The following is a 13,068-nucleotide window of genomic DNA, read 5'->3' as shown; positions in this document are numbered from 1 at the left end:
ACTATAGGATGTCGAAATAGAAGAAATAGTGTTTGAGGTCCCGTCACCCGAAAACGGAAATAATTGGTAGCGATAAATAGGCATGCATTAGTCAGCTAAATAAGTAAGCGAAAGGGAACTAGAAGCCGAGCCAAAGAAAGCTTTCACATTAGTAGAGAATTCTACTAATTCTACTAAATTCTGTACTACTAGTAGAGAATTTTGCTGAACAAATCATGTGTGGGCGCACGCCTTTCGTTGTCAGTAAACTTGTACCTTATCGTAGATGGAAGGCTGCCTGCCTCTTTCTCTTTTTTCTCTTTGCGTTGCCGTGAATCACCAATTGATATGGTTATGTTCATGCCTGTACGCCCACTCTGTAGTACAAAGAGCTTCGTGTACTAATTACTAGTATCTTTCCGAGTACACTTGTTTCCATTTTTAGTTCTAATTTCAATTGTACTGTCTTTGTATTGACGGTTGCGTGCTATTGACGGTTGCGTGCTATTGATGTTTCCTACTAATGATGTTGCCTACTAATGATGCTGCGTGCTAATGATGCTGCGTGCTAATGATGCTGCGTGCTATTGCGTTGAGCGAATGGGGCTTTTAATACGTCGCTTGTTTTTTGCCTTGTTGAATAACGCTTGTTTTAGGTTGATGTAACCGAAGTTTCTTTGAATGCATGCATGGTACCCATAAATAGATTGGTTAATAGAATAAACTTGGCGTAAGCTGACGCGCGGAAAAGCGACAAGACTTTTCCTGTTCGCTGCAATTGACATTTTGGTCATTACTATGTATAGTTAGGGTAATGCCTACTTAGGTGGCATCTACATGTACTAATCAACGAGTATTTATATATTTGAATAATTTATCATTTAACGCTTCGCGCACAATGTGCACAAAAAATCACCGACCATTACGATATTTCCTAATACAAAATTTGAGCGCAACTCTATACGTGTTTTCATTTAGCGATATATTGGCTGGCGCAGAGAATCTGTCTCGCGCGGCGCGTTGCAAACGGTGCTAAGTGTGGCGCTACTGCCTCGCTAATCGGGATATCGCGAGAAGCAGGGTGTGGGCGACGCGTGGATGCGATTCACAGAAGCCGCCGCAGACAGACCTCCGCTTATGCAGTGCTTTGTTTCCATTTATGGTATCGGTGGCGACATCGGTGAACAGACGAGGGGCGCTACTTTGGCGCCATCTCGTAGCTGTCGTCGCCGCAGAGTCCGTCTTGCTCAGCACTACGCCTTTCTGACGCTTTCGCATTACCCTCCTCCTCCGCTTTCCTCCTCGCGCTCTCTTCGCTATCGCCGTCTTTCATCGCCCGCTGCGCTCCGCGTTCACTCTTTCATCCTACGCCGGGCTCATTCGCTCGGTTACAACGAGGACACCGACGTTCGCCGCAGGAACGGGAGTCTTAAGTGCTGCGCTCTAAAAAAAAAAGAAGAAAAGGATTTGCTACACTAAGATGGAAAGCTGGGTGTGTTGGTTTACCATCACTGATATCCAGAGGCAGCACATCTAGTGGATGTCAGTGTGTAGCGTATTCTGTGTTGAAAGGCCCGTAGACAACGACACACATCACAGATACAGGCACCTTTCAACTCAGTATCTGCTGAAATACGTCGCCGGCTTTCACGACCTGCAGTCGTACGAACACCTAACTCGCCTCCAACGTAAAGGCGGCATAACGCGACGTTAGACCGAAATTACTGGCTACTGTTAAAGGAAATTGAGCAGATAAGTTTTATTTTATACGAACAAGGTATACAGTGAAAGCTCGTTAATTCGAACTTCAATAATTCGAATTTATGGATAATTCGAACTGTACGATTTGGTCCGGCCAAGCTCCACAGAAGTCTATGTATAAAAAAGTCCGTTAATTCGAACGCGAGAAGGTTCCCTCACGGATAATTCGAACTACGCTCACCTGGCACACGGCCAGAGAAACGCGCCTACTGCCTACGCACAAGGCTATATTGCCTCCTAAACGGAGAGAACGGCGAGAGAAGGCAAAATAGGAAAAAAATCTAACCGACGCGGGGTCAGCCAGAAGGCAGCGGCGGCTGCCGCCTCTCCGTTCTACGTAACCTCCGAGACTTCTTGCCCATTGCGAATCTCGGAGGCTTTGCAAACCTTGTACAGCTGCTAATGTGCGGAGATGGCACGACAAGCGCCAAAACACAGCGAATCAAGTACGTCGCAGCTGCGCTTGCAATCAAGAACCAACGAATCAGGGCCTTCGCCACCTTCACATGTTCGGCGTCTTTGTCTCGGCAGTCTTCATCGGTTAATACCTCTGTTTTCAGTTTAGGAGGTATCGGCCGTCGCGATTCATTGTGATGGTGTTAAGCCTTGGCTAACGTTCGTTTCGGTGGACATCGGTGGTGTGGCACAGCCGGACCCAGAGCTTTGACTTGAAGATGGCGTGTGCCCGCGGCACACGCCATCACTTTCTGACACGCCAAATTTCTGACATTCCCTACTGCTTCCAAATCGCAGTGTACTGTTGCTCTCCTTCACTTTCGTTAGTTCGAACTTTCGTTAATTCGAACTGAAGCGGCTTCCCCTTGCGGTTCGAATTAACGAGCTTTTACGTACAAATATTTAGGCATTCTCCCCGATTCAGACAAGCACTGGAAAACTCATGTTAAACGTTTGTTCCAAGCTCGCTTGCGGATGTTATATTCTTCTTAGGCTCGTGAATGTTTCGAATATGCTGTCCTACGCATACTGTACTGTTCTTTCATTCAAAGTCACATATCTTGTTGTACTGAGTCATGGGGAAACACTTTTATAATTCACCTGGATCCTGTATTCCGTCTGCAAAAGAGCGCATTAAGAATTATCACTTCTTCTGGGAGCACACAATCCAGTACGTACTTGTATAGCAGCTGCATTGCATGTGCTGCCAATGCATGCATTGTATGAACATAAGATTGCTGAGGTCATTCATGGTATTATTGAAACCAATGATCCACTTCCTATTACTTTGTTCAAAATGCCGTTACAAAATAAATAGCTACAACTAACCAGAGTTTTAATCCGCCTCCATGACATAATCTGTACGGGAAAAGGCTCGTAGAATTTAACAGCGAATTTGCTTGAAGTTCGCTGCCAATACATATAAAAGAAACCCGTAACTTTAGGTCTGCTGTAAGAAAATACTTTTTTTAGTAGTTTAAATAAAGAGCACTTGCTTTATATTTACATTCCTGCCTAAGTTATGCATCTCAATTTCATTGTTATATATTACGTCTGGTTTGTTTAGTCGCGTGCGTGAAGGATAAAAGTACACCGAGATTATACTTCCCTTCATACCTAAGTTATGTTTGTTAATTTTATTATTATCTATTATATCTGTCGTTTTGTTCCCTCGCGTGCTGCGTTTTTTTGTACCCTAAATTGACTATGGACCGGGGACTAGACAATGGCTATGGGGCCAGTAATGCTTTTGTATTTTGTAAAATAAGTTGTAAATAATGAATGAATGAATGAATGAATGAATGAATGAATGAATGAATGAATGAATGAATGAATGAATGAATGAGGTAACTTTTATTTTAGAATAATTGATAATAACGTTTCAATTCGTATTATTGGCTCCGACACGTTGTGTTGAACTTATCTGCGATATCGACCACGCCGTCGAACACCGCCGCGCACAACGGCTGTTCAAGTCACCTTAACTGCGTCGCTACGAAACAAGCGCTTACTTTTCATTTTTATAGCCATATTTGCTTTGGCTTGGAGTTTAGTCTTTGCGATGGTTGCAGTGTACTTCGAGATGAACGTGCCACTCCTGCTGTGTTATAACTGACGTTCGTCCCATCTTCTTGGTTTACAGGGACTTGTTTACAGGGACTGAACCAGGGTTCAAGCCCTTACGTTGTCGATAATGAATGCCGAAGACGCCAACGAAGGGTGTCGATGCGGGTCAAAATGTGGGCATTTGATGAGGATGTGCTTTATAGGAGCGTCCCGCCGGGTGCCACAATGAGCGCATTTTGAAGACGAGAGCTTTTATGCGTGTGGTGTAAAAACCGGGGCGAGATTGAAGGCGGTCTCGAGTAAACGCGTATGCTTAGAGGCCGTTCAACCTGGAAGTTTGGCTAACAAGCGTAAAAGGCCTGTGCTGTACAAGAGCAAACATTTCTCCCGCTCTTCAAAACTCGTGGTCGTTGATAATTTCAGCCTCAATAAAATGCTTCTTTGGCGTCCTATGAAGAAAACGCTGTGGTCGTTCAGTACATTCGGTCCACTACTTCATCAGCCGCAATATGGCTCGCGATACACTAAAGCGAATCCGCAAAGGAGGAGGAATAAACTTTTTTATTTTCGTAACAGTATCCCGGGGTAAGCCCCGGTTCTACTCTCGGTGGGAGGTCTCATTCCAGGAACCCTCTGGCCTTCGCTGCCTCCTTGGCCCTGGCGACGAGGCGTCGTTGTCGTTAAAAAAAAAATTATATATGTTCTACGCATTTACGGTGTGTCAAAAACCACAATCTGATTATGGGGCACGCCGTAGTGCGAGGTACTATGGTTTAATTTTGACCACCTGGGGTTCTTTAACGTGTACCGAAATTTGTTGGTGAATGTGCACGTTCAAGTGCTACTTGGCATGTGCGCGTGACTAGTATCTTTTCCCTTCTTGCTCGCTTTTCAGCCACCTTACCCTGTTCCCCAGTGCAGGGTAGGAAATCGGACATGCGTCTCCCTCTCAATCTAAGAAGACGAGCGCTTTTGCACCTTTAACAAAAGAGTGGCGTTTTGCTTCCCTCAGGTGTTTGTTTTCAAATACCTGCCGCATTCTGCATTATGTGAACAGTACTTGATATAGCTTTTAAAGCAGCAAGTGGGGTATGAGTTTTTTTCGTTATGAACCAGGTCGGTACCTTTTGGGCTCAACAAAGATGATCAACGAATTCTATACGGAGCTCTTCACTGAATTTGGGCACATAAGTTTTTAACCGAGTTATATTTCTCATCTGGCCCTTTCAAAACATTGAGATCTGGTGATTTTCTTAGTCTTGTAAAACACTGATTCTATAAGTAAATACGATGTGACCATTATTCTCTCAGACTCGACTTATTTTTCTTTCAGTGAACCAAATATTGTTGAAAAAGTCGCAGTTGCGGCCTAATCAAACGTTTCTACTTTCCAAATCGATTTGGTTAGTGAAATGCTACTTTAGCAGGAGCTGAGGCTTTCAGTTAGTCATTTTAATTGTTGTCATTCATTGTAGCACGTTCATTATAACAATAATCAAATTATATACAATAGTTACAAGTTAATTGTGCGCAGTTGCACTACAGACTGAAGTGTAGATCGCGTGGTGAAAGTTTGAACGGTTATCGGCAAACCGAGCCTGGCCAACCCAGTTCGCGTTCCCCAAGTTACTGCAAGCAGCGATCGCCACGAAAGCAGTGGAATCAGGCGCAGAATGAGCTTCATAAAAGCATCTGAGGTGGCTCGACATGACCTTCACGCGTTCTTGCGGATTATATGTGCTGCCCATCACCAAAAGGCACGTTAGCTCTCAATCGCATTAGCGAAAGCGACGTCGCTTGGTCTCCGGACCAGGGAGGTTAATCTTGCACGACGTTTCGACAGCAAGGACATTATGTTACCGAATCCGCCGTCCCGTATCGCGCCGGCAACAGTGAAAGCAGACGCCGGAAATTGCAGCATGGGAAATGTGACTGCTTATTTTTAATTCTGCTGAAATTGAACGATGTGATTTTCTGCCTTCGACTGGAGCACGGCCGAAAGTCTAACTCGGCACTTGTACACACTTTATGTTTACATTTCGGCTCCACGTTCTCTCAATTGTCTGTCTTAACTGTCTGCTCATTCCCACAGTCAGCGTGTTTCTAATCGATTTAGTTGTTTTGCAATATTTATTAGAGCCGTCTACTTCTTGGTTTCGGGTATTCTTTTGTCAATAACTTGCACGGCACACTGATTCGGCGTTTGTTCGCTTGCTGGTCTTCGATGCTTTATCTTCCATGGCGCTACGAGGTTAGGGCACAAAACGCGCTGAATTCACCATCCGCAGGTTGCGGAGCCTTGCAGAGAGAGTGGCAAGGAGTTATCGCATGGCAACAGAGACGAACGACATGGCGTGCAAATTGGCGACGGCGGGAGCGAGGCAAAGGCTATATATAGTCATATTCGTCCTCTTTTCGTGGGTATTGCATCACCGGACTGCAGTTATGCAGGCGTTCTCCGGCATGAATATAGCCCGCGCCAAGAGTGCATTTAAGGCGCGACTATGCGATGGCGTCAGCATACCGCGTTCGTGATGAATCGCTTCGGCTGGGCGCCCGAGTGACGCATACGAAGAGGCAATAAAATCAGTGCTGCTCCTGGACTCTCGCGCAGACAGTGCGCGTGCTTCGGCGGGGGTGCATGTGGCGCCGGGGCGATTTTGGGAAAGAACAAGTGGACCGGCGTCTCAAGGAATACTAACCGCGTATGGTTCTCCGCGTACGTACGGTAGCAGGCCACGACTGCCGCGCGTGTAAAGGAATGGCCAGGTGCGTTACTGAACGTGAAATGCACATGCTTGTTGCCATAGCCACCGGTGCTGTAGCAGCTGGGGCGATCAATGGGTGCCGTTTACTTCCGTAACATGTGAGGGCAGACACGACAGTGTGGCTCACTAAATAAGTGCAATATCACTCACACCATAACTGTATAGACTAATTTATCTAGTCGCGAAGATTATGAAGTCGTCCGACCGCAAGAATGGTTTGTGATTGGGCGATTACTTGGGCATATAGTATTCCTACAATCATGGTTAGTTGGTGAGGTCGCGGACGCTGGCCTGAAACGAGTCGTTCTTACGTGCGCGTTGCTTTGTGCAGGCTTACAGTTGTTACATCTTGTGCAAAAATTCACCGTCTTGGCGATGCATCATGCCGAGAGAGGTCCCTACCACACTGCATTTTCGGAAAGGAAGGAGCCTGTGCTCAGCCGTGGCATTTCTTCACAGTGCTGATCACTGCCTCTTTCGCAGCTGAAACAGCCGGATGGAGACACTTCATTGTGCTATAAAGGGTCACAGAATGAGGAGCATTGAAATTCCTTCGCTCATCTGCTTTTTGTTTAATTTCTATGGTTCTTTATGGAGGTTTTTATTGGATCAGTGGCTTGTTGGAACGACCAATTCATATTGAGCTCCACACTAATATTCTAGGTATATATTCATTTTAAAAAGATGGGGGAGAGAAGGGAGAGAGCTAAAATAATGTTGCAATTTAGTCCATAATGACGAAGGAGTATCGCGACACGTGGCGCAATATTATGCACGATAAGTCTAGCACTGTTTCGGGCGTTATCAGTTGATGGAGTCTTGGTTGGCGTAAACACTGGCAGATGCGCACGAGCAATCTGCTTTCTAGAAGAAGAAAAATAAACTTAGTGATGCTACCTTTATACTTTTTTTCTCATAAAGTTCTATATATCCAGCTTTCTGCCACACTGGATAATTAGCGCTCATAGCGGACACTGCTGAAAGCTGCCCCGTTTTCTATGGGATGGGCTCATTTTTCGGTGAGAAAAAAAAAATCGCAGAGGCGTAATTACATAAAAGCTCAGAAAGGTGCGTTCTAGGAACTGTACCACACTTGGTAATGCAGCAATGTCACCATCGGGCCTTCTCAATCTTTTCCCACGACATCTAGAATTTCAGCAATGGGACTGACTCTATGGAAGCTACCGAAATGACGCCTTGTTTTGGGGGACAAAAACTAGCCGTTCGAAAAGGCTAGTCGGAAACATTGAAATCACTAGGAGGTACAGTCGACCAAAAAAGTTTACGGACCAAGAGATCTGACAAAATGCTGAACATCTCAGTCTCAAAACACAGCGTGTTATTCCCATTTCCAGCCTTTTGTGGCATATGCGAACAACATTGTGATGCACAATTTTACTGGCTGCTTTTAAAAGCTGCTCGTATATTTTGCATTTTCTTAGATCCCGTGGTCCGTAAACTTTTTTGGTCGACTGTACATGTAGTATGGAAAGATAGCTTCCATTTCGGCCTATCATGTATTTGCGTGAAGAAAAAGCCGTTCCAAAATGATTTCTACAACTCAGTCGCGTCTTTGACCGTAGTATCTTCCTAATCCCCATCGTCTCACGTCACGATAGATGTGCGCCGTGGCCGGGTGGTTTAATCGCTCGTGCCCATTCGCGCGAAATCAATACTGCCCGAGTTAGAGCGATAGAATCGTGACGTGGCTTATCTTATTTAACTGCATCGCTGCCTACCTAGTTATTTCTTTCTCTACAGGGCAGCACCCAGAATCTTTGCTGCAGCTTAGGTTTCGCCTCTGGAAATACAGCCGTTGATAATTTTTATCACGCAACCTTTTATGTTGTCTTTTTGAGGAGTGTCCAAGAACGCTATAAAGCAACGTTATCCGAGAAAGCTTCAGTCCACCTTCAGCTCATGCGCCTATGAGTGTAACTTTTCCAGCGACCTGTAAACATTACCGAAATGCGTTCAGCATGCCAAGGTAGTGGCATGAGGGTGTCCGTGTAGCATAATTGTGGAAATGTGCATGATTTAATATCCTCTCAAAGCCGTTCTATTGAAAGCGAAGCTTAGTGGCGAAAGATCTGCATCTGTCCACACGTCGTTTCGCCCAGTGCGGCAAAGAGCGTCACGAGAAACCTAAAAAAATAGCGAATAAAAAAGGAACTCGACCTGTGCGAGCCTATTCGTGTGAGCGAAGTGTGCGCGGTGCGAACCGGGCATCGTATTCAGCGCATACTTTTGCTGCATCTTGCAATAGCGATTGCGCGTTATTACATCGGTACTTCTTATTTTTGTTTACGTTACTTTTAATACTGTAGATTGCAGTCGGCACCTGTGCGGTTAATAATGCGTCTTAACACTCCATTTTGCTATGCGACTTCTCAAATTTTGTCACACTACCAAGTGTGTCCCAGGCACCGTCTGCTGGCACGCATGACATTCTACTCACTATAGCGCACAGATTTCTCCTGCAACCTTTCCTATTTTCGCAGCAAATAATACTTACTTACATTTCGTTGTTCCAGGGTAGCTCCGGTGTGTTGTTCACTCACGCAGACGGGTTCAGCTTCAACATTTTAGAGCGCTCAGAGTCGTTTGTTACCAGGCATGCATGAATTCTAGGCACTAAGGGCGAATTTGTTTCATATAATTCACCCAGAAAAATTTCACCGGCACTTAAAAAAAATAAATATCTCGCTGCGGGAAGCTAGACGCAGTTGCGGCGACAATAATAGCCTGCTTAAACTAGTGCGAAACAACCGCACTATGAATTGTCAACAAGGGTATGATTACTACGGCGGAATAAAGCCTGACGCCAAGAAGTGTGTGAAATTCTCGAGACATCATCTCAGTGAAGCGTTAACCAGCAAACACTCAATAATTGTCTAACGATAGGACTGACAAAGTAGATAGACGACGTTTTCGGATTTAAATTGACTGCCTGTAAGACGTAGCGCGAGTCAAACGTAAATGGACATCTGCACGACGTGACGGAAGCTTCGTCATCAGCGGCGCGCGGGAAAGATGCGGCAAAATTTTAGGTTAGGTATAGACTCGTGCACAGGGCACTCCAGTTGACACGGGCTTGCATCACCCTATAGCCACATCAGAAACAGCTCTGCAGGCCTGCGAGTGCGCTTACGAAACGTCCCAGTATTCGTAAGAGTTGCGGTCGGTAACTGTTATCGACAACGACAGACTATGACACGCTCGATAAAGGCGGCGGGTATACAGCACACGGGCCAAAAACTGGCGCGGCTGTCGCTTGTCGCGTCGTAAAATGTCAGCATCTTCGGAGGACCAGCACGACGTCGTAAAAATAAGCACAGACTTGTAAATATTATGCGCTGCAGCACAGAACCGCGTTCGAAATAAAGGTTCGTGCTGGCTATCGCGCCCGATCATTGGAGCTATACAAAAACTGGCTGCATGGCGGATATTGATGCGTTATGTAAGGTACAACCTTGCAATGTTTTTTTGACAATACCATGCGAACGCCGACCTCACGGCGTGTTAGAGGCCTTGTGTAATGGCGAGGGGCGCTTCTGAAGCGAACAGCGCAGCCGAATGCATTAGAAGTGGCAATAGGCTTGCGTGCACACTGTCGCCGATCCCGCCGCCTCTCGCCGCTACGGAAGGCAGCTGACACTCCCTGCGGTCGACGCTCGTGCGGTAATAAAATAGTTGTGAGGGTGTGCACATCAATATGAAATGGGGTGTAAAGTTGTATTGGTTCAAGGTCAACATGACGGCAGCTCAGGGGGGACGGCGACACACACACACACTGGACAAGCGCTCGTCCTGTGTGCTTTCATGGAGCCGTCATATCGGGCACATAAATTTGCCACGTTCTTGTTAAACCACGCCAGCAATATGCAAGCCAGTTGCTGCAACAAAAGTCACAGGAGTTTAATACTATACAGGCTGAATATTTTTACAGCAACACACCGGAACAAAGTGTGTTTCTTTAATTCCTAAGCACATGTGCTCGCGTTTTTGGTAAACTATAGCATGATGCTACTGAGCAAAAAAGTGGTTCTCAGCATCTCACCTTCAGTCTGCCGGAAAACGAACGAACTATGCTTGACTGTTTCCGCCGCAGTTCTTGCACCACAGAGCAGACAGAATTGTTCTGGCAGCCGGTATGCTTGTTGGGTGGCATCGTGTCTGCTGCGGGACCGACGAAATTGCGTGCTCGATGAAACCGTGCAACCGATACAACCACTAAAGCAGGCTCAAAAGGGGGTCATAGAAAAAAAAATTCAAGAAGAGCGGACACTGCAGCCTTTTTGATTATCAGTCCCTGACAGTCTGAGACTGCTTGGAACTGCTGTGCCGCATTCGATTTTCTCGAACAGCTTCGGAAGCTCCGCCCACTAGTCCGAGAGCTGCCAGAATCGCGTTCGTTTTTTTATGGACCGGAAGTCGCGGAGTGCCAGCGGACTGTCAGCACATTCTTGCTCGGACAAGCGCAAGCAGCTGGCAGACGACGACTATCCTAAGAAGATGGTCGCGGCGTCTGATACCATGTTGTGAAAGATGTCGTGTGCTTCTACGTACTTTGCTCGTTCCAGACGGCAAATATTGTGCACTCAGCTATCGCTTCTGTTACGTGGGTGCTCCGTGTGCCATCCTGCGGGTTTTTCCCGAATGGTCTAATTCCTGCAGCTTTAGTATTCGCGTTTTTTACGAGAGAAACACAGCGATCAGGTGCACATGCATGCTTTTCTTTTATGTGTTTCGGAAATCTGTCATGCTCATTGCTGTATGCTTAGTAAAAAGGTACATTTCGCTTTCCAAGTGAGTGAAACAGGTGTGCGAGGAAGCACTTCATATTGCAATGTAGCCACTTCACGCCGGTAGCTGGGGTTGATCCCTTCTGTTGCGAAGTTCGAGCGTTTGCTTTTTGACGCGCAGGATTAGTAGATGGTGTACATATGCTCCGTCCTAGATACGCGTCGGCCTTCAGTACACGGTCCCACGAGCTTTGAGGATATCGGCGGGTGCTTTCTGCGTGAACAGCGACGTGGCACAACTACGATTTTGCTTATGGATGTGCACGAATTCCGCTTAAATGTCGCAGCCAATGAGCTAGCTTAAATACGGCGCTTAAGAGGAAGCTTTGGCGCGGGTGCTCCTATCTAAATGGAGAATTCGTTTTTTTTTGGCAACCACTGCACCAAACTTGACGAGGTTTGTTGCATTTAAAAGAAAAACCTAAAGTCTAATGACTCTTGGCTTCTAATTTTTGATTTGTCTTCATTTTTTAATAAAAATGGGCAAAAATCGCAAATTTTCAGAGAACGAAACTATCAAGTTTACAACTCTGCAACTCAGCAATGAAAAATGATATCACATTTATGTGAATTGCATCTAATAGTGCATGTATAATACATGTAAAACACATGTAAAACACAATAATGTTTTTGTGAAATAACCCCTGAACCGATTTCAATGAAATTTGTTGCATTTAAGAGAGAAAGTTAAATTCTGGTGACAGTTGGAAGCGGAATTTCGATTTAGGGCCCGAGTTTTGTTAAAAAGATTTTCGAAAATTCTAAACTTTGAAAAAGGTTGAAGCACGAAGTTTACAAATTAGTAGCTCTGCATCAATAACAGATATCGCGGTTCTATAAACGGCCCCCATTAGATCATTGGAAGTGGACAAATTCGGTATGTCATTTGATATCTTACGTGCATGTGTTACGTTCTGTACAAGGGTTCTGCAAAAGCTCTATTTTCATATTACTAGACTTCTTGAAAGTCATGTGTGACATATCAATTTTGTCCGCTTTAGGCGTAGTATTAGATGCAATTCACAGAATTGTGATATCCTTTTTGATTGCTTAGTTACCGAGTTGTAAACTTGATAGTCTCATTTTCAGAAAATTGTCAAAATTTGCCAATTTCCAATAAAAAAATTGATGACTTAAATAAAAATTTAAAACCAACAGTCACTACAGTTTAAGTTTTTCTTTTAAATGCAATAAATTTCGCCAAATTTGGTGCACTTGTTGGCAAGAAAAACGAATTCTCATTTTACATGTATTTATGTAGGTGCGCCCGAGCTATAGAGCTTCCTCTTAAGGGGCAAGAAGAGAGCGCGACGTAAACTGCACTTAATGAACACATTCTGTGAACTTAGGCTGCGATTCCGCCATGCAAGCTTTAAGTTTGGGTCAGCGACGTGGCATCTGAAATTGCACCATCTCGGAGGCCACGCTAATAAATTCGCTGGGTAGGGCGCTATCTACGAGTAGCTAACAGCAGACGACGGCAGCCAGAAGAGTGACTTCTGATCATGGTGATTTCGAACGAAAGCTCGGACACTTCTCAACAGCTGGATCACGTGACTCACCCGCTCTTCTGTCAGGGCTAGTCATACTGGAGGCCGCAGACGGTTGGCGGACAGTCCTGGACTGCATAATCGAAGAGGTCCATTCACTGAAAACTGGCAACAGGAAATATTCACGCTGGTACTGATGCCTAGACCGACCGAGATGCCTGACGCGAGCATATAAAAAAAAAA

At 45.3% G+C, this 13,068-nt stretch overlaps 1 long non-coding RNA gene across 1 annotated transcript in view; it reads right to left on the bottom strand.

The window, feature by feature from the left end:
* LOC135902922 (uncharacterized) overlaps window positions 1-11,041 on the bottom strand; it is a 197,290-nt gene extending 186,249 nt beyond the window's left edge. The window contains exon 1 of the long non-coding RNA XR_010564646.1: window positions 10,591-11,041. This is a non-coding gene — a long non-coding RNA (uncharacterized lncRNA). The remainder of the gene's footprint in view (window positions 1-10,590) is intronic.
* Window positions 11,042-13,068: the final 2,027 nt, after the last annotated feature.

Source organism: Dermacentor albipictus, chromosome 1 (genome assembly GCF_038994185.2).
Source record: "Dermacentor albipictus isolate Rhodes 1998 colony chromosome 1, USDA_Dalb.pri_finalv2, whole genome shotgun sequence".
Taxonomy (NCBI): Eukaryota; Metazoa; Arthropoda; class Arachnida; order Ixodida; family Ixodidae; genus Dermacentor; species Dermacentor albipictus.
Note: the sequence above shows the minus strand (reverse complement) of the source record. Positions and strands in the feature narration are given on the sequence as shown.